The following is a 20197-nucleotide window of genomic DNA, read 5'->3' as shown; positions in this document are numbered from 1 at the left end:
TTCCTGCTTCCAGGTGATTCTGGGGCTTGTAGTCCACAGTCATAGCCTGCAGTAACTTTCAGTAAGTTTATTGGGGCAGAACTGCACTGGGGGAAGGGGCAGTTTAGGGAAAGGGGGGGATTAACCCCCTTTACCTGGCCCCAGATCCCAGCCAGGGTTTGTCTGGGGGAGGCAGTCCCTGCACTTCTCTCTCTCTCCCTCTCTTTCTCTCCCCCGCCAACCCTTCTCTGCTGGAGCAGACAAGCCCAGCCCAGCCTAGCCCTGTTTGATTACAAGTTTAAACCAGTTTCTATTGGCTTAAACTGGTTTATTTGTAACTTCTGTCCCTAGCCAAAAAAGAGTCTAAGTGTGGTGGACTGAACATGCAGTTTAGAATGTATTTCCTCTTTAATACAAATAGTCATAAGTGCCATGAAGATAAATGCTGTGTTTTGAACATAAATGTATCAAAGATGGCATGCTTCCAAAGGCCTTCTCCTCTTTTACAGTTATATTCACCCCCCACCCCATTTTTTGTTGTATTTTTTACATTTCTCCTGATCATTACTATTAAAACAGAGGATCAGAAGGTTATCATTTATGCTCCATAATGGCTTATTGGTAGGCTTTTGTAGATATACTGACCATATTATTTTAAAGGAAATCTAGGACACTGTATTTCAAGTGAAGGCAAAGAGACCTGGTGGGCGAGCAGGCACAACTTTTGCTGTGCTGAAGCAAGGCAGGTGGACTGGAGTGGTGCCCAGCCTAATCTGTCCTCCCACTCCAGCCACTTCTCAGGAGAAACCAGGTCAGGCACATGTAGGTGGGGCGGCATGTACTCTAGTCTACCTGCCTTGCTCCCACACAGTAGTAGTGGTATCTGCCTGCTCTTCTGCCTGGTGCACCATGCACTCTGTCCACTCACCAGACTATATACCATGACCCACCTGTCTGCCTCTGCCTGTAGCAATGCCACTGACTTCGAGGGTGGGGAAGGGTATGAATCTATGAATCTGGTACAGTACTGTCCCAGCCAAACCAGAGCTTACAGTCACCCTATCTATAATTAACATTATTTTCTAATCACTGGAGAAATCTTTGATAAATCCATGTTTTACAGTGGAAATGTTTGATCAGTACCCTGCCCAGCAGTTTAAACTTGTTTGTGTGTGGTTGTCATGAACCAGATTATGTTTTGGGGGGTTGTGGGATATCATCAATGTTTTTCCTGTGGTTTACTGTACTGATATGGCACATGTGGTATCATTGGATAGCCAATGTTATGCTGTATCCATTTATGTTGCTGTTATCACTGCATAGCTTATGTTATGCTGTCTATGTATATCTCTACAAGTTTGGGTCTGGTTCAGACAGGGGATTGAGACATACAAACTTAAAGTTAATTTCCCTTCCTCGTCCCTCTCAGACATAGACAGAAGGAGTTGAGTCTCAAAACATTGTGTTGGGAGATTCAACTTTATAGTAAAGGCATGTGAGAGCCATGGACCATCAGACCATAGGTTTGCCAGGTACCAAGGTAGGCCAGAAACTTCTGGACAATTCTAATAACTTATCATCGTGAGAATAATGCTTTTGAATGGGGTGGGGCCTGACCTTGGAGGCTTTTTAGGGTCTAGTTAGAATAGGATCAGTGTATTTGAATCTCAGGCTTTGAAAGATCATTGACCCCAGATGAGCCAAATGAGAAGGTAAGAAGCTTTGCTTGTTTCACTTTTATGCCTCCAAACCTATATTCTGTTTTACTAGTATATTTTTTTTGTCCTATGTAATAAATCCTAGTGTTATTTTGTCTCCTTACTGATTGCTGTAGAAAGAATGATTGCTGGATGAGTGATACTCTAAGCTACCCTCTCCATGGAAAGGGGGGCCTATAATTTCTTCCAGAACCCAAATGGGGTGGCCAGCTAGGCTGGCAGGGGATCCCTTGTTCCAGTGGCAGGGTCCAGTGTAAGGGCAGTGAAGAGCATTGGCAGGGTCCAGTGTAAGGATTTCTGGGTTAAGTAGTTATCCCAGAGCAACCTCCGTCTGTTCCTTGGTGCAAGTGGCAGTACAGTGGGTTGAAACTCAGGGTCTCCCATGGATGAGTTTGTGACAATTGTCTTCTGTATATCAAACCCACATCTCATTTATAACATACCAAAGGGGATCTGCAAGGCAACTGGAGATAAACTTTTGAAGTATGCTTAAGGTTATAGTACTGAAAGAGGTGAAGATCCAGGTTGCAAGGGCTCTAGGAGAGATTTGTAAATAAGTCATGATGGGCTTCATATTATGAATTCAAGCATAATTGCTGTGAATAAAACAGCAGGTACAACATATTTCTGAGGCATATTTCAGCCTTTTCATAAAAATAGCACATCAGTTCTTTCTGATGGGAAAAGATGCACAAGATTGGATTAAGACAGGATGCAAAGGATTAGAGGATTTGACCTCATGTCTTGGAATTTTCTGCAGACCAACTATTTTGGATCAAAGGGATTTTAATGCCCTACACCATAAGTCAGTGCTGGAGGCAGACTATAGAAGGCTAAAAAGTACAGAGTAACGTTGTCAGAATAGGGAGTCCCAAGTGCCATGGCCACTATTACTGGCAAAACTGCTGATTTTGCTTTTCAGTGGGTTGGATTTTTGTATTGCAGCTATGTCCCATTTTAGTTTTACACTCACACTACTTATATTATATAGGTCCTGGGTAAGACCATAAACTGCATCTGACTGGATGGCTTGGTAGCAATGTGATGGGACTACTCATAGCAGAATAGCTCCTATGAAATACCACCATTTTGCAACCTCCAAAATAAGGGCAGTATAGGGTGCCTCAACCCTAGCCCCAGTGCCTTATGGGTATTCCTTGGTTGGAGAAAGGCTGAGAGACATCACCCTGACAGAAACATGCCCATGCTGAGCCATTAGGTAGTCAGCAGCATTTTTTATCTGTTGCTCTCTGACAAAAGCTACCATCATCAAGACACTGAACATCTGGATTCCATCTGGCCTTTGGATTCTTCTTAGTGGTCTAAAGTGGGGGTTGTTGGTCTTGGGCAACCTTAACTCCATACTTAAGAGTGTAATCTTGTTGGGCAGAGACAAGATTTTTTTTTTTTTTTTGGTCTTAGCACATTTGCTTTTATTAATGACCGCACAATCTTAATTTGGTACCATTGTGCATACTGTCTATAATATTGTCTTCAATTACATGAACAGATTCAGTACACAGGATAAACAGAGGCCTCCTAATAAAAAGCAATCCAATATTTTGCTTTATCTTCATTGTTCCATGTGCGGTCCAAAGCCTCATTTTGTTGGGCACTATTTAAACCCTGCACTAAAAATGGAATGAATTGTTCCTCCTGTGGCTTTCTCTGATACACAACACCAAAGAGTCCATGTACACTCTCTGCTCTCCCAATAGAAACTGTACTTCACTTACATAATCCTGATTCATACCAGGATGGGACATTGTAACAGGGGGCCTTTTCGGGGCCTATTTTCCTGTGGCCCACCCACCTGTTTCTGGGCTAACCGCCTGCCTTCTCACCTGCCATGCCTTGATGTTAATTAATTAATTGATGTTAATTAAGTGGGAGGCTGCCCATTTCTTGCCCCAATGTGAGGGGTTGCTATCTGAGGATCCGTTCCTCCCCTACACCGCCGCCCAAGCCTCGCAGATGGCATCCAGCTATTGTCAATATCATCGGCCCCACACTGGGCCCCAGAATCCTGCTATTTGAACCCCACCTGGATCCCTCCATTCAGACGGCCTATTCCACCTTCATTCTAGGCTACATAGCTCTCCCAGCTACTCCCCTTATGGATGTGGTCCCCTTGGGACCTTTGGCTCTACTGGCCCTGGCCCACCTCCAGGCCAGTTGGAATCCCAGGCTCTCAGCGTCCCTCATGGTGGGCCCCTGGCCTTTTGATCCTTTTGGTCCTGACTCCAGCATGGACCAGTCAGGGGATATCAAGACAGGTTTTAGTCTATGGCCCCACTCTCTCACTGGGGTCCACCTTCCAGACCCTACAAGGGTATAACCCACCCAGTTGTGGGAGTTGGGGTTAAGACACACCAACCCGCCTTTCACCGGCATGGTAACTGGCCTGGCATTTCCTGGGGGCTCTCGCACCACTGAGAACCCCACCAGGCCACCCACTCCTGACAGGGTGCAGTTTTAGGTCATGCCCAGGACCAGGAGCCTCCTGACCATCCCTTACAGCTCCTCCCTTACCTCCAGATGATACCTGTAGCCAGGCAATGTTGTTGCCTGGCCTCCCAGCAGCAAAATGCCCTGTTTATATGAGTAGCCCTGAATCAAAAATGACTGCCCTCATCAGGCACCTGCTGGCTGCTGTCTTCAGGCCCGTAAAGTGACAGGCACAAACAGTGCCCTGCCACAGGCATCCTGCAGGGTGTATGACCAGGTGTGCTGTAGAACCAGTATTATGTGAATACACAATTAGAGGCTATTGCATGATACATACACACCGGTGGGTTTAACCTGAATTCTGTATTTCCTCACTCTGAAAACTTCATTTTGAAAATGTATTCATGTGCCTTTAACATGGGTGTTTTCTTTAACGTAAATAGTATCAAACTGGGGGTAGAACCCCAAACAAGCAACAAGACACATTATTGATGCCCCTGTTCTAGGCCTAGTTCCACTTTTCTAGGCTGTTCATTCAATTTCTTAACCCCAGCCTTGGACTTCACTTGTACCTTCCTCTAGTCATGCTTGACCATTGTCTCTAAGTCTCTTTTTCCAGCCAAAGCCAATTCTCCCTCAACAGAAATATTTATCATATTTATTTCCCATCTTCAGTCCCTCTTTTCTTCTGCCCTCGTTTTCAAGTCCATGTCTTTGTCCAGCCAGTACAAATCCCAGTTCTGTTGTCTCCTTCCCTCCTCATTTCCCAATTCCCCACCCATACCTATTTCCTTTTTTACCTCCTTATCCTTCATGGGCAGCCTCTCACCTCTGTATCTCTGATCTAGTCATTTTTCCTAGCTTGTTTAAATAGCCCACACCTCATACTCAATTTCCTTCCTCACCACTGTCCTAACAGCCACAGTTCTAATTTCCCTCTCCATCCAGTCACCTGTTCCAAACCAATTACCCCACCACTTCCACAGGCCCATTCTTGTCCCCTTAGCATAAAAACTGGGTGGCATCATCCTCTAAAGTGCCTGGATTCATCAAGTTGATCACTGAGGGTACCATGTTTTCATTTCAAGTATCTGACCCACCAAGGCCCTCAGCAGGCTAGGCCCAAAGGAACTGCAGGAAGAATCCTGCTCAACCATGGTTGTGAATATGCTCAGTGCAGATGGACTCTTTGTGCATGTCCAGATGAGTGCACACCTACAGTTTGCAGTGCCACAAATGCACCTCCAGTGCCACAGAACACACATGTTGCATATACAGCATGGTGGGTTTTTTTTTACACCAATGTCAAAAAAATGTGGCAGAAAAAAGTAAGGTGGCACATATGGTGGCAGTGTATGCTCCACATGCCCGTATCACTGCCACTGCATCCCTAGGAGGCCCCCAGGAATCCTGGTAAGGCTGCTGGGGCCACCCCAGGTGCTGGTCCCATCCTCCCCTACCCCACCTGGGGCAATTTGCTGCATGCCAGACTGCATGTGCATGGGTGTTCCCCAAAGACAAGTAGCAGCAGCACAAATAGGTCCCTTCCAGCCCTAATGTCTATGAAATCTATGAAATATATGCCACAGCTATTTGTCTCTGTGGAAATGTACATTCCTGCTCATGTAGTCACACCTTTTGGGTGGAAATTTAGATGCAAAACTGTGAGAATTATTTTTAAGCATTTAGGAATAGATTTTTTTTTTAATGTCTTTATACCTTGGCCAGATTTGACTGCTTTCTCATGAGGACAGCAAGAGAACATATTAAGCATGTCTACACATACAATTAATCCTCATGAATAAGCTCCAGAGCTTATTACTCTGAAGTGTTTTTGCTCCTGGGCATGCCTTTGATCATGCACCCAGGAGTAAAAAACTTGTGAGCATATTTCTCTGGAGTTTATTTGTGTGCAGTACAGCAAGCCTAGTAGAAACAGCCTAGGCTGGCAGGGGACCTAGGGGGGCAAGTTTGCCAGCCCAGGGCTGCTCCAATTGGGCTCCATGTGTTGCAGAGGCGTTGGCTGGGGCACAAGGGTGCTTCAATTCAGGGCTAGCCAGCAGGTAGCCCCCAAGGTGAAGCACCCTTGCATCTCAGCCAGCTGCTCTGGAGCACGTGGAGCCCAACTGGGTGCCACGTGCTGCAGAGGGGGTGGCTGGGGCAGAAGGATGCTTCAGTGCAGGGATTGCTTGCCAGCAGGCATTGCCTGCTGAAGCACCTTTTTGACTCAGCCAGCCCCATCACTGTCTACATGTATGCTGTGGCACATGAAACAATGCTGCCATAGGGTAGTACTTGTGTTTAGCCAGATTACCTTGCAGCAGCATTTATCAGTCTACTGCAACCTAATAGGGTTGTACATGTAGACGGTGATATTTTACTGTGGAGCTAATTATTCAGCTCTGCAGTAAATATTTTGCGCAGACAGAACTGAAATCTAATGCAGGACTATCAGTCAAATTTCAAGTTTGCCAGTATTTTTTTTAATGCAACCAAAATGCATATTCTCTAGTCTCTTTTTTAGAAAATAGCAGGAGTGTTTTTGCTGAAAACGATTAAACAGCAAGGTGGACACTGAGCATGGAAAAAAAAAAATATCCCAAATAGTTTTGCAAAATTTCAAGCAATTGTAAACAGAACCTTTACAAAATTAGTGTTGAGAGGCCTGTTATAGTCTATGCTACCAGTCCCACTATAATGCTCCACCTGATGTGGTGTAGTGGCCAACTTAAACATTTCTCTGGATTCGTATGAATGAATAACTGCTGTCTTAGATATTTTTGTGATGTCACTGAGGGTAATTGTGTTCTTAATGGTTATCACTCTATGGGAAATGGAAGTTAGAGTTATTAGGACTTGTTTAATATTATAGTGGGAAGAGAAATTAAAGCTATTCCTGAAAAAAATCTATATGTATGACACAATTATTCTGGCATTAGTTTTTTGATTAATCTTAATCCAATTTAACAAACTATTTAAGTGAAACAAAATTCTCTTTTTCCTGAATGAGGATGTCAACATGTCCTCTTTGCACCTTTAGGATTTGTCCCAGCAGAATATATACACAGATGCGCACAGTCATTTAATGTATGGTTTCATAATGAGGATGTCAACATGTCCTCTTTGCACCTTTAGGATTTGTCCCAGCAGAATATATACACAGATGCGCACAGTCATTTAATGTATGGTTTCATAATGATTGCAAAACAATAATAAAGATAAAATATTCTTTGTGATCAGAAAATAATTTACCCTACAGTTCTTGGGCATGGACTGTGAGGGTTTTTGCCGTCCCCTGTAAGAGGGGGCCTGGTACGGTTTTTTTGGATCTCTCCTGTATCTTTTAACAACCACTTCCTGTCCTTACAGTGACAAGACATTGACAGTATCCTCATTCCCCTTATTTACCTGTGGCAAGCTAGGGTTTTCTTAAGAGTTTTTGGGCAATGTGTGTCTGGTAGTTATGTGAAAGGCTGGTTTGTGTAGCTTTAAGAATAGGTTAGACAAACACTTTATAGGATACTTTAGATAGCATGATATTTTCTTGAGTGGTGGGGAGGGGAGGGGAGGGGGGCAGGGGGGGAGTGTTGTTCGATTGGATGACCTCCCGAGGTCCCTTGTAGCCCTTTTCTATGATTCTATGACAGCCTGTTAAAAACATAACACGTTAATTGCCAGCAACTTGTACAACTTGTACAATTAATTACAGCAATGTACAACTTGTAACATTTTTGGATCACTGTCAGAACAGTGCTATCCAGATTTACTGAGCTTTCTCACAATAATATACATTTTAAAAGCTTCTTTAACCCCTTCCACTGTGAGTTGTACTGTACTGTAGGTTTGGCAATGTAGCTGTCACTTTAAGAAGTTGTTCAGCTTGCTACTATGGGGACCAAGCCTAGACATGTTGCTTTTAGGAAACAGAAACACAGTTGGTACAGCTGGACTAGGCAAGTGTTTTGAACTCCACATTCAACTCCGTCCAGGGGAGATGTCATCAAATACAAGGGAATTTTATATTTCCTCTTACGCACAAATAAAGGGAAATGATTGGAAATCGGCACAGACATCTTAATATCATTGATGTAACACAGATCAGTGGAAAATGTGCAGAGCTGTTTTCACTTAATAGTTTCTCATGTTGGATAGAGTAAGGAACCTTGAATTTAATTCTCTGTCTTTCCTGAGAAAAAACGAGTAATGGAGAGGAAAGTTGTAGAAAACCAAGAAGAGAAGAAAGAATGGCAATTATTATTTGTTAGACTGATACAGCTATGGGAAAGAAGGAAGCAAAGCAAACACAAAGAAAATTGTTGTTTATAAATATTATTGCATTAATGTATTTTACTGACAAAGCATGTGTAACTGAGTACATTCTAGTTCATTTAACTTATTTGTGTTTTCTAGAGAGAATTAATAATCTGTTGAGACAGAAAAATTTAGTCACAGAGCAACCTGCTATATCCTAGGAAAGAGAGATTTTCTTTTGTTGCATTGTTCCATTGTTTGTCAGTTAATATGTTCAGATGTTAGTATAACAGAGGGGGTTAAATCTTGCCTACTCTACTTTAACTCTCATACAGTGTTGTGTTTCAGTCTCTTTCTCTCTTCTCTCCCTCTCTTTCACACACACACACACACACACACACACACACACACACACACACACACACACACACACCTAGCATCTATGTCTAACGGAATGAACATATCTTTCTTCATGACCACTTCTTCTTACACAGATCATCAGCACACCTTTGGGTGATCATGTTACATTTCTCTGGCAACTCCAGGAATATAGAAAGTAACATATTTCTAAGCCGCGACAAAGCTGGGAAAAGGAAAGAGAGCCAGCACAATGTAGGTACCTGCTCTCCATGGACCACTACTAACTGCTCTACAGACCAGTTATGGTCACGGACCCAGGTGGTGGGACTTCTGTCTTTTCATCTGAGAAGACCGCTTTTGTTAGGAATTTTTAGTTGAATTATTTGCCTTACTTTTACACATTTCTTTTCTACAGTCCAAATATTATACTTCTCCATTTCTGTTTTTTTAGCTCTTTTTTACAACCAGAAAAGGTCCTTTGTGACACTGTTTGGATGGAGCAATACTGACATCCATTGGCTTAATCTTGGGTGGATATTTGCCATTGCTTTCCTAATAAATGCGCACACAATCCTCTACTATATCACACTGAAAGGACTGGTCTTAATATGATCCAAGGAGGATTATACTGAGTCCAATTTGTTGTATTAGGAAACATCAACTGGTCCAGATTAACTCTGTGAAAAGGATTACATCTTTAAAATGAGAAACTGCAATGCACTGATTGAAATAACGATATAACAAAACACAGGACAGGCAAATGTGAACCTGAGGGGAAAAATAAGGTTGGGGGAATAAGTAATTATTTCTACACCATAATGCTAGATGACCTCTGGAAATGTATCAGGACCCTATGCGATGGGAACTTGCTCTGTTTTGTATACTCTGTAACACTGATGAAGGAGGATTTTTTTAAATCTAATGGAAAAGGCAGTTCAGTGAAAACAATCATAACCCTCTCTGGTTGCATTTCAGTTCTTTGTGATTTAACTTGGCACCCTATTTGGGGGGGGGGGGGAGGTAGCTTGGCATAATGGTGCTCCAGGCTCAGGACTGATACAGGGAAAAGTAAATATATCTAATTAAGAAAAATGATTACAAGAAGTAGTCGGGTCTTTACTGTTCATTATCCCCACAAACCAATAAGATTAGCTGATTACCTTGGACTTCAAACACAGAGAGCCATTCTATCACAAAGGGGAGGGGGACAGGCTTTAACAAAAAAAGCCCTCCTTTCACTGTACCCTCCCACTGCATTCACTTGCAAATCGCTGTGTGCTTGGAAAAGCCTGAGCTTCCCCAGTCTCTAACCTTCCCATGGTAAGTGCTGCAGCTCTATCAGCAGAACCTCTCTCTCTCTCTCTCTCTCTCTCTCTCTCTCTTCCTGTGAGGGAGTATTTTTTTTTTTTAATCAGGAGCTCTGAATGAAATCAAGTCAGAGAGAGAGAGCTCCCCCCTTAGCTTTGGTTCCCTGCTGTCCAGAGTTAAGTGATGCTGGGAGAAAAAATCTGAGTTAGATCCAAGTAGGATCAGTCTTAGAAAATAACAGCAGAAAACACACACACAAAAGGAGACGATCATAGCAAATACTTCAGTTTTGCTTGGATTGGACACCACTACTTGTACTCAGAAGCAGAATAAAAGGTAGGAGTCTTTCTTCTTTGCATTTCCTTAGGTGGTTTTATTTTCTGGGAGTATTAACAGCAATGTTTTTAATGAACACACAGAATTATTCTAATATATGCAACTTTTATATGTTTATAGAGATGCTTTAGCAAATATGGTTAATAAAGGGAAAGAGGTAAACGTGTGTATTCTCTCCTCAAAGTACATTTCATTTCTACCTATGCCAGACTGAAGAACTATACCTTTTGCAAAGCCTTTTTTTCCAATAAGCAAGCTAGTTCCAAGCAACACAGCTTCTATTAATATTCAGTTATTGCAAATTCAGTGAGGAGTGGGGGGGAGGTTACTACTTGCACTGAAAAAGCTTAATGTTTCACAATGTAACTGTCATGAGCCTGGCATGCAGCATATACATATATGCCCACACTCCACTCCTGTTTGTAAGTCTGTGACACCTTTCTTTAATATTAGACTATCATGTTTGGCTTTTCCTCTGAATAACATTTCAGTATAATTACACACACTTAAAGCAAATACTTCTTCAGGAAACAAGTCTCTGGAGATGGACAGGAGGGTGAATATAGGCAATACTTCATATACATATGTAAATGTGTAGCTATCTGTGAATGCAGGGAAGAAAAAGATGCATACTTTCCCCTTAAAAATACATTTCCCATTTTAGTAAGAAGATAAAAAAGAGAAAAGGAGAGAGAAGAAAGAAAATATTTAGTCAGCAGTTGTGTGAGCTTGTATTGTCACTGCTGCAATAAAATCCATATTTTATGTGGTGTTAAATTAATGCAGCACAATTCAAGTCCAAATCCACATTCCCAACAAGTAATTGTTGATGGCACTGTCAGCTGCACTTGAAATTTGCAATAGGCTAATACTGTACAAGACAGTTGCAGTCTGAAAAACCTAGCAGTTCTTTAGCTAAGGAGGATGCATCTGCACGTGCAATCAGTGACAAACAGCTACTAGCATTTTAAAACTGACCTATCATCTTTGTTGCTTCCACACAAATGGAGCTGTTTTCTACAATCTTCATCTTTCATTCCAGTAAAAGCCTCTCTATTATCCAAAACTGTACTTCCTATACTGTTAAGATGTTTTGAGTTACATTGTTTTCTTTCTGTTTATGTGCTGTGTGAAGATGCAGCACTGCAAAGAACAATGTCTTTTTTAAATGGTGTCAATTTTTTAATTATTATTATTTATTTATTTACATGTTAATATTACTAGTTTTTGCTTGGGAAATATTTCTGAACCTCTCAGTCCCTTGTGAAATATGCCACTTACCAGGAATGTTTTTCATCTAGTTCTAGTATTTTTTGAGGATTTCAAATTACTAAAAGTTTTATGCTAATCACATATCCTTTGAATGTACTGTAAATGTTTGATATTTTAAAGAAAGATGAAAGAGTAAGTCTGGAATAAAGGACTAGGAGAAGGAAGTGGAAAAGATAAGCAATTTTTTTTCCAGAATAGAAAAAGCAGGTTCGTAGAGTCAATGCAGCTTGCTCAGGGAGATAAATACTTTTTGGATCATAAGCTGGTAATCTTGTATGTGCCTTGGGAATTCCTCAAAAATCAAACCCACTCTGGTAAATAATAATGTAACTGAAAAACTCATTTGTGCAGCAGGTTTCTGTTATAATTTATTCCCACTTCACATCATTTCCTCTGGATGTGTGTCAAAATGAGTTTGAACATTGAAAAATATGTACAATATTCTGTTTGATAGAAGGGTAGTGATAAAATAAGTCTTAAGACTTTGTACTCATTTTTTTTGTTTGAAATATTGTCTCTGATTAATTGTGGGTGTATGGGACTATAGCTTTTAATGGTTGCATTAGTCACCTTATGTTTGTAGTACTGATTTTGTAGGTACACTTGGCACAGGAAAGTATTTAAGACATATATTTGTATAGCTATTTATATTTTATATGTAGGTGCTTATTGGTTGCTTACTGCGACGGTGACTGGTATTGTGGATTTTGCTTTGGAGTGGAGGGGTGTCTGTGTGTATGTGCAGTGATACATGCATACATGATGTACATGATATATATATATATATATGTGTGTATCTCACTTTTAAAATGCAAATTGAAGAAAATAACTGTTTCTACTAGATATAATATTTAGATTTTACTTATGGTCCACAGATAAGCTTAGCTTTAAAAAAGGCACAATTAGTGTCTTACTGTCACTCCCATCCATTAAATAATAATTATTAAAAAAATCTTGGAACATGACAGAATGCAAAACTCAGTTTAAGTTGAAACAGGAAATATATTGTTTGAACTTTCTTGTCATATAACTCAATGAAATGATACAAAAGGTTAATTTGAAAATGATACCTACCTTGATTCTCAGAAAGTGATTTCCTGATTTTTCCATGATTTTCTAAGGAAACAGTGCAGATGACTTATTTTCTACGTCTGTTAAATAGATTTGCATCCAGGTGACAGGTGATATAAGCTATCCTCTAATTTCATACCATATCATGCCACTAGGTTGCAGCGTAAGTGCACAGGGTCAATTTAAAACTGAAATATTGCTGAACTGACAACAAAAATGGGGGAACTAACTTTATACTAAACGGTCATTTTTAAAATGTATTCATTATTGTCCAGTGAAGTAATGAGTGCTTAGGTTTCCTAATTAGACTTTGTCATATATCTGTGCTCTTACTTCTGAACAACATGCTATCTCCTCACCCTGATTTGACATGAAAGTCAGAAGTGGAAGAGGAGATAGAAAATTTAGACAGATAAATAGCCTTGGAAATAAACAGGGAGATGAAAGACATTTTGGTGTGCTTTATCACTGTAGCTGCACAGCATAATATAAATTTACTTTGTATTATTAATAATGGTAACTAGTAGAAGCAAAAATATATTATTAATTAACATTTCATTTGTAATAAAGGATGAATATCTAGATCGAAAGTGAGTCAGGAGCAAAGGAGCTATGGTTCATTTTTAGTCCCAGACTGCTTAGGTGGGCAGCATGACAGATGACTTCATTGTTTGTATTGGGAACACTCATGCAGTGGCAAAATTGATTAAGCATCTTTAAACTTCATTGAATTTTGTATGATTGTGTATACAAAAAGTAAAAGTCAAGGCTCTTGGTGGTACAGCGAGGACTTCTTCAACTGTGTGTAAAAAATATCTTAAGCAAAAATTCAATTCACCTCCTACCTTCAAAACTACCACTGTGGAGTATTGCCCTTTAACTAGGCAAGGTACCCTGTCATAAGATAATTAATTTGTCTCTATTATTTCCACATAAACAGATTGTTTAATATAATTAAAAAATATGCAAAACAAAACAAAGCCCTAATTTCATAATTTGGATGAAAAATTCTAGGATATCCTTCTTCCTACGTTAACCTTAGAACAGGTGTTTTCCAAATTTCTCTTGGAACCCTGTTATAGTTGCCTTGTTGTTTTTGTTTGCTTTTATTTTCCTCTCTCTGGGTTGGTGGCCTTCTCACCTTTAAATCCTTTTCATCATATCTTTCTTCCACTCAGTGGGTGAAGGGTTGACCCAGCTCAACCAGTTCTGCTTCTGTTTCTTAAAGCCATAACAGCAGAGCAACAGAAAGTAACCCTTTCCTTAGGAGCCAAGGTGTTGTGTCCAACTGGCCCAAAAGAAAATTAGATACACTCAAGACCTGGTTTTCACCATGTTTTGTGTTTGTTTGGTGGCAGGCCAGAATATTGTCTTAATCAGAGGACCACTGAGCTCATTAATTCTGTTTATTATCTTCTCCATCTAATTCTTAATATGCAGATGATTTGCTGATTATACACCAGCCAGCACTTTATATGCATTTTTCCACTAGCACATCCACCTTGATGATCTAACATCAACAGTGGGTTTGCTATAAAAGGAAAGGGGGTGAAGAAGGAAAGAAGTTGTGCATCTTCTGGGATTGTATTACAATAAATAGGATACTATATTTTCTTTATCTCATTCACATTTGATATCTATTCCTTCTCTCTTTGGAATCTGCCATTATTGCTTCTTGCCTTCATAAATGTATATGAAATAGATGTCTGTGTCATTCTGTTGATAAGGAGGAAGAGTGTGTGCAAGAGGCATAAGCACTAGAAGTATCTGTGAGATGTTTCCTAGCTTCCACTATCATAGGCCATCTGATCTGGAATATGCTACAGTACCCAAGCCTGCTACTTGGCAGTTTGTAATGCTATCTCTGTACCAACAGGCTGTATCAGGGGAATACAAAACCTTAGGAAGTTAACTAGATACACTCTAAGACAACATGGCAGGTGTCTTTTTTTAATATTGTCCCCAAATGTTCATCAATTAAAAAAAAAATCATTTCTTTACACAATGGTGTTCTTGTTTTAACTTATTTTTATGGCACTTCTTAAACACAAGTAAAAAAAACAACATTAAACCATGTTAATATGTATATAGTTTAAAAAAATATAACCACTCAAAGAATATGTAGCTAGAAATGAAATACCCAGACATAACGTGATTTCTGCTGGTGTTCAAAAGCCAAAGCTGTTCTCTTCTGTGTTTTATGACAACTGCAGAAGTCCTTGTCTAAAATATTTCCCCATGTGCAGTTTTATATTATATTATATGTAATTATGCTTTTTGTAAATCTTATGATTTTATCACTGGTATTTCATCATCTGCCACATTACAGATTGGATTTATTGCATTATCCCATCTCAGTGCTTTGCATTACAGCATAAAGAACATGACATACCTTCATTTAGCCTGATAAAATCATGCCATTTTAAATGAATGCAATCCTTTTGAACTCTGCAGATGTTCTGTCACATAGGCTTTTTAGAAATAAAGGGTAGGTATCAATGTAATTTACCGCACTTATGAGCAAAAGAGGTTGAAATACAGCATTTAATAACACTGAGAGTTCCCCCTCCCCCCCCCAAATTAACATAATGTAAATTAAGTAGAAATGAGTTGTTATCATGGCCTCATGTCAGGCTGAATATTAGCAAGTTATCTGAAATCCATGTTTATTTAACAGAATGAACTGATTATTTGAATAGTTATGACACAATTATAATATTAAACATAACTAAAATAAAGCATGTGCCTGTGTCTAAGACTCTGATTCATTTGAATAATGTATTCTTTCATTGGTTGCTATAGCTAACTGGTTGACTCCTTAAAGACAGAACAAACATAAGACTTGTTTTTACTCCCTTTGAAATCAAAGGAATTCTGTATGCAAAATTTTTCAAGTTTTGTGCACAAGTATTTGGAATGGTAAAATCCTGTCTTCTACACATGGTAAGGGTAGGGCCAAATTCTTATTTTTTTTATTGGTTTTTTTATCGGTTAAGGATTCTGTGGAAATGGATTACTAATTGAAGATATTCAAAGCAGAGCTGGTCATAAAGTTTAAGTCTCATATAGAATGGCCAATTAGAGAATATAGCCACTGAATGTTATAAGAAATAATTTCAGATTTATTTATTCTGTTACTAAATAATCATCATTAAATACTCAAGGACCTATCAGTTTCACCACAAAGGCATCAACTGTTCAATTTACAGTCAATATCTCAAAAAGTCTTAAAACTCCATATGTTATCACGTTGAGAAAAAGGCATTACAAGCACTTTAGGAAATTAGCAAGCTAGAAAGTGCAGCCTTTCTACTACTAGAGTCAACGATAAAAAGTTTGCGAACTTTAAAGGTTGCATGATTCTGAACAAAGTGAGTTGCAACCTGAATTGAAGATATTAAATATCTGAGAGTCTAAAATTATATCTAGCATTGGAGACATTACAAGTACAATGAAAACAATATTTCTAAACTTTACCTTCACCACAACCTCTGTGGTTTTAAGGCAAGATGTAATGTAGTAGAGGACGTGGCAATTTTTTTTTTAATTACATGTAGCATTTTTTTTAATTGTTCAAAATGATTAGACTTATCTGTGTGCAGATTGATCACTTGTATGTGTGGTCTGGTATGAAAAGCCTTTTTTTCCTGAGGAAAAAAACACATATACCAATCATAAGACATACTTGCCAGGTGTTGGACATCAATTTCAACTGTTTCAACTGAGATCCATAATGTTTTATTTCTTTACACAAATCTGAACTCCTTAGTTAATAGCCCCAATTGCTGGTCATTTTTAAGTACTTTTTTATGAACCATAGAAATTTGAAATGGAAAACTCACTCACCCTTTCATTTTAAATTCCCCAGTCTATCTCCCTTTCAGTGTGGCTATTTTAGAAGTAATATTTGGGCCAGAGACTCAGGTCTAATTAAAACCTATTGAAATAATTGGAAAGATTCATACTGATTTCTATGCATTTTGGTTAAGCCCTGTAGGTACTAGACTTGACTTCCCGGCTTTGTCAAGTGATGCTTCTACATCCGTGTAATCCAGAATGTCAAAATGCCATTTTTATTGCTGTATAACAGCTTCTTCCAAAGTTTTCCCTCCCACTGAATATTAGTATGTTTGATTATTTTCTTTCAGATATAATCACTTGCATTTTTTTCAAGTTGAAACTTATTTTTGGCACTTTTCAATATTTGGTTTCATATAAAACTCTCCCAGGGTACATTTATTTGGTTCAGAGAGAGACAGTTTTTCATCATTCTGTTGAAAAATTCTGGTAATAATATTGGACGTAGGCCCATAAACAATATGCACATCTTCTGGAACTCCACAGTACTAGGGGGAGATACGATTTTTTTTGCCTGAATTTTCCAGTAGATAATTTGTGCCTCTTTCTGCTCTGGCTCAAGACAAAGGTCAGATTCAGTAATGGAATGGCAGCATATATTAGTAGGATGATCCTGCAAGCTATGAGATCTAAAGAAGTTAAATAAATCTCAGTTGCAGAAACCTGAGTTTGGGCAAAAACTGCATATTTCATTTACACAAAATCTGAACCCTCTATGCATTTAAATCTTTAAAACTAGAGAAGTCTGTGGCATATTGTCCACCCTATATAAAGATATGTTGGAGGAAGCCTAACAACAACATTTCTGTCCATTGAGAGAAGAGTGTAAAATAATAGGTAAATATGTCATATCACAATTTAAAAAATATTTTAAACTGTTTTTTCAAAGTATAGGTCAAATGTGGAATTCTCACTAAGGATATGCCCTAGTAGTAAGTTCATTTGATATAGGACCAAACCCTCCATGGTACCAGAGGCTACCATGATATCAAGAAAGCATGAACAGTTTTGTGGTCTGTAGTGAAAATAATTGAAAACCCTTGTCAAAGGTTGGTAAACTGAGCTCATAAAGACTGTATACAGCCACTGTTCCTTTGTAAAAAAAAAACAAAACAAAACAAAAAAAGATTTTCAGCCTTTTTTTCCCTTTCCTTCTCACTCCTGCATGCTGAATTGAGAATAGTCACCTAAATTTCCAGAGCACCTATGTACAGACCTAACTAGGCTTAGATTGATCTAAGTGCAGATTGTTACAGATGTCTGGGGAAGTTAGACTGGGCAAAAAAAGGCCAACCCAGTGTAACTTGGTTTATCTGAGGAGGTGAACTAACTTAGGTTGGGAATGGGTTAACCTGATCTAATTAACGTCTAAGTGCAGCCTCAGGTCTGGGAAAGCCCATCCACTTGCCCCAGCACTGGGGCTACACTTTTTCTAAAGCCCCTCCTCCCTCCTCCCTGACTGGGCTATTTTTAGCCCTCTGTTCCTCCTTACCCCAGGACATTCAACCCCTACCACAGACCTACCAATGCCCTCACAGACCCACCAGCCCCCCTACTCACCAACCCCTCCCAACGCACCAGCCCCCTGATCCCATCTGCCCCTCTCCCTACCCCAGCTTATTTTGATTGGGTTCCCAATGTGCCTTCCACCACTAGCAAACATCTGTACAAGCATGATCTATGATCACATGGCTTAAAATAACCCTGGGCCTTGCAAACATGTGTACCTACCTCAAACATGCTTGTCATTATCTGTTGAAAACACCGTTGGCTTTAAAGTGCATTCTAAGAAATTACTTTGTGACAGCTGGCCCCTTCCTGCAACTCAGGACATATATTGTACTTAGGACATACAGCTGTGATCACTTTCTCTCTTCTACATAATCACAATGAATGTTTTAACTCTTTTTTATGCCAATACCTGGGTTTTCATTTAAAAATAAGCATGCTATGTAATTCCTTTAAACATCAATTCATGACTGTCTTCTTGCAATCAGAGTTTTTAATCTCTGTATAGAAGTGCTTTCATTTCAACAATGAACTTGGAAGTAAAAGCTATTCATGAAAGAGTCAGGATCTGAAATTTATCACCCAGGCGAATCTTTTCCCATTTTACTATTGGTTAAATAGACCCCATTGGTCTGTTTCAGCTGCCATCTCTTCTCAGCAAATCACATAAACATACTTAAGTCACACTGATTTTAGTGCAAGCACATATTTGAGTGATTCATTGACTGGTGAGGTAAATGAATGCTTTAAGACAGTAGGAATTCACTCTTGAATTGCTTTTTTTTTTAATAGTGATTTTGGAAAAACCCACACTACTAGAAATAACTATCCATCTTTTTATTATGTGCAAATAATATGTAATATAGCTGCAATATAATATTCAATAATAGGAAATAACTGAAAAACACAAAGGAGATAAAACATGCAAAGCTAGGAGAGATTACAGAATTCAAACTAAACAAAGAACAATAGCACTAAGAATAAAAATAGCAAGGCATTAGGAAAGGTTACTTACTATATATTTTTTTATTCCTGTGATATATTTTAATGACATAAGTAAATAAGCTCTTTGTCTTAAACATTGGAGCATATCTTCCTACATTCTTCACATTATTCTTTCACCCTATCCGTATATGTCTTCTAAATTCAATACTATATACTTTTTTATTTTCCATTTGTTTAATTATAAAGTATTTTGCACAAGTAATCACTCAGCCATAAAAAGATGAAAAGTTGTGTGCATTATTAAGTCCCAGATCCTGCAAAAAAGAAGCATATGGGCTCTGTAGTCTATCCCAGGGGTGCTCAACACATGGCCCACAGGCGAGTTCCAGTCCCTGGTGTCATTTCATCTATGGTTCTATGTGCCTCATCTATCATGCTGAACTCTGTGGGCTCCAATTCCAGCATGCCAGGCTGAGGGGGAGAGAGGTACACAAGGCTCCCAAAGCCCAATCCCTGCATTGGGGTTGAATAGGAGCAGCACGAAGCCCAAGCCCCCAAATGCTATGCATGGGGCCAGGCAGGGGGTGGTGTGGGGCAAGATCCCTGCACATGAGGCTGGGTGGGGACATCATGGGGCTCTTGGAGCCTGATTCTTGCATACAGGGATGGAAAGAGGTAGTGTGGGGTCCCTGGATCCTTGTCCTGTCATACAGGGTCTGATTTGGCCTACAGACTGGCCCTACACCCCTCATGTGGCCTGCAGTGCTAAAAGGTAGAGCACCTCTGGTCTATCATGATTCTCCTACCAGTATTGGGCCATAAACCATAAATAATCATCAGTGTATCTACAGTGGTGAATTCTAGGTCACATTTTTAGTAAACTACATTTATTTGGCTATATTCTACTCTGTCATCAATTTGTTTTTATTTTAAATATTCAGGTTTAGCCTGAACTTCATAAAGTATCTTGAATACACAAAAGATGAGCAACAACATTGCTTTCAAGAACTGAAACTATTTAGTTATTACTATAATATTAAGTTATGGACATCCCTGGCATGTCAGAAAAACTATTCCTCACTTGACTTCACACTCTAGAGCATTTTATTAAATCTTTATGAATAAGAACTTACTGGATGAAA

The 20197-nt window shown here is 39.4% G+C and overlaps 1 protein-coding gene across 4 annotated transcripts in view; it reads left to right on the top strand.

Moving 5' to 3' along the window:
- Positions 1–9989: 9989 nt before the first annotated feature.
- The window catches only part of CDH10 (cadherin 10), a 208802-nt gene continuing 198594 nt past the window's right edge, over positions 9990–20197 (top strand). For 3 of the 4 annotated variants that reach the window (XM_019483347.2, XM_019483346.2, XM_019483343.2), the window contains exon 1: positions 10083–10400. The gene's annotated coding sequence lies outside the window, so the exon portion shown is untranslated. The other variant, XM_019483344.2, reaches the window with a different exon arrangement.

This window comes from Alligator mississippiensis, chromosome 5, assembly GCF_030867095.1.
Source record: "Alligator mississippiensis isolate rAllMis1 chromosome 5, rAllMis1, whole genome shotgun sequence".
Classification (NCBI taxonomy): domain Eukaryota; kingdom Metazoa; phylum Chordata; order Crocodylia; family Alligatoridae; genus Alligator; species Alligator mississippiensis.
Note: the sequence above shows the minus strand (reverse complement) of the source record. Positions and strands in the feature narration are given on the sequence as shown.